The sequence below is a fragment of the Myodes glareolus genome, chromosome 20 (assembly GCF_982192425.1).
Source record: "Myodes glareolus chromosome 20, mMyoGla1.1, whole genome shotgun sequence".
In the NCBI taxonomy this organism is placed as follows: domain Eukaryota; kingdom Metazoa; phylum Chordata; class Mammalia; order Rodentia; family Cricetidae; genus Myodes; species Myodes glareolus.
Window position 1 is genome coordinate 53,555,584 of NC_142045.1, and position 2,636 is coordinate 53,558,219.

The following is a 2,636-nucleotide window of genomic DNA, read 5'->3' on the forward strand; positions in this document are numbered from 1 at the left end:
GATAGCCCAGGACCACCTGCTTAGGGATAGGCTGGGAACTCCCTTATCAATTAACAGTTTAAAAAAATGCCCACAGGCCAATCTGATAGAGACTTTTAAAATTTACATTGAATTTTCTTTTATTTAATTTCTTTTTTTTAATTTATTAGATTTTTAAAAAAATACCAATCCAAATTCCCACTCCTTCCCCTCCTCTCATTCCCTCCACACACCCTCCTACCCCACCCCCATCCAATTCTCAGAGAGGGTAAGGCACATTGTCCAAGGCTCTCCCTACTATATCTAGGCTAAGCAAGGTATATATCCAAAGAGAATAGGTTCCTAAAAAGCCAGTACATGCAGTAGAGATAAATCCTGATGCCACTGCCAGAGACCCCTCAATCTACCCCAACCATGCAACTGTCAACCACATTCAGAGGGATTAGTTTGGTCCTATGCTTGTTCCTTCCCAGTTCAGCTGGAGTTGGTGAGCTCCCATTAGCTCATGCAGACTGTTTCAGTGGGTCAACTCATCATGGTTTTGACCGCTTTGCTCATATTTTCATTTCTCCCACTTTTCAACTGGACTTTGGGAGCTCAGTCTGGTGCTCCGATGCGGGTCTCTGTCTCTGTTTCCATCAGTTGCTGGATGAGGGTTCTATGGTGATGTTTAAGATATTCATCAGTTTGACTATAGGGCAAGTCAAGATCAGGCCCCCTCTCCTCTATTGCTTAGGGTCTTAGCTGGGGTCATCCTTGTGGATTCCTGGGAATTTTCTAGAGCCAGGTTTCTGCTAACCCTATAATAGCTCCCTCAATCAAGATATCTCTTTCCTTGCTCGGATCTCTGTCCTTCCTCCATCTCGACTATCCCATTCCCTCAAGTTCAATGGAGACAATTTTTGAACTGAGGTTTCATCTTCCCAGATATGTCTGTTGTTTTTACCTAAGTTGTTTTATTTACCAATAAAGCCTCGGGAGTCAAATATTGGAATGAAAACCTGCTAGATCAAGAAATGGAGATGCAACCAGTTGACCTTCCATTTTGGCCAGAGACCCAGCAAGAGAGCACCTCTCCAGCCCCCTCAAACCCAAACGACCATGAATCTCTAAGTCCCTTCCTCCTCCTTCCTGTGCATCTCTCCATCCACATTCCTGACTCCTCTGTCCTCTCTATGGCTAATTCTTATCAACTAGTTGCTGGCTCCGCCCCATCCAAAGTTAAGTCTTGGAGTTTCACAGTGTGATCAAATATCCCACAGCATGTAACACTGTAACCGACAACCGAGGTTAGCCACCATACCACAGAATACAGAGCACAAGTTAGTTCCGATGTGTACTGAAGGTTTTGGGGCAGCACTCATGTCATGAAAAGTTCATCGTTTCTAATAAACACTCTGGTGTGGAGTAGTTGCTAACCCGAAGCCTATGGACATGTGTGGTGGGCACTCTATGGGAAGTTGCTGTACCTTCTACTCAACTTGGTTGTGGAAGTAAAACTGTTCTAAAAATCAAAGTTGAAAACCCCAACAAAATTCTCATTTATGAAAATAACAAAGGACTTGGTTGATTTTTAATTATTTTTGAACCTATGATACTTTACATTTGATTTGTGTGGGTGTTTTGCCTGTGAGTATATCTTGTCACCATAGGCATACAGTACCTTAGAAGTCAGAAGAGGTGCCAGATCCCCTGGAACTGGAGTTGTGACAGTTGTTAGCTGTTTGTTATGCGGATGGCAGGAATAAACATCCGGGTCCTCTGGAAGAACAGCCAGTGCTCTCAACTGCAGAGCCATCTCTTCTGCCCAACTTGGTGGTTTTTGGAATAGGATCTCACTACCTAGCCCCTGCTGTTCTGGAAATCACCATGTAGCGATGCTGCCTCCTGGGATCCAGAATTACAGGCATTTGGCACCATGTTGGTCAGACTGTTTAGTTTCATCCCTGGTTTAGTCAGCCATGGGGTAGATGATGGCTTTTGTTTGCTTGTTTTTTCTTTTCTTTGGAGATGTTAACGCTCAAACTCAGGCCCTCTGTGTGCTAGGCAAGGGAATGTGCTCCACCAGTACCTACATCCTCTGCTAGCTTCCTTCCTTTCTTTGTTTTGATAAGGGCTTTCTGTGGAACCTACGCTGACCTGGAAATCTCAGTCTTCTTGCCTCTTCCTCCCACATGAACTTTGTTGTATACCAGCGAGGACGCCGACCAGCGAGGACGCCGACCTGCGAGGACGCCGACCTGCGAGGACGCCGACCAGCGAGGACGCCGACCAGCGAGGACGCCGACCAGCGAGGATGCTGACCAGTGAAGACGCTGACCAGTGAAGATTCTAGACTCTAGAAGGTAACAAGTAAGAGTTGACTTCAAATCATTCTAAGTGGCAACATCTGAGTTTTCCCCCTTTCTGTCTTACCTCTCTCCTAACTCCCATTTTTTCCTTTTTATATAAACCACCAAACTATTTCTTTCTTTTTTAACTAAATTATTTCTTATTAAGAAACCATGAGGAACAATACTAAATGTTAGTGCCTTGCATATCTAATTTGGGTCATCACCTAGTGAAAGAGAAATCCAGAATTCTCTGGATTATTAATACAAACTTAAGCTGACTTTATTCATTGTTTATTTACTTATTTGTGTCTGTGTGCTTATGCA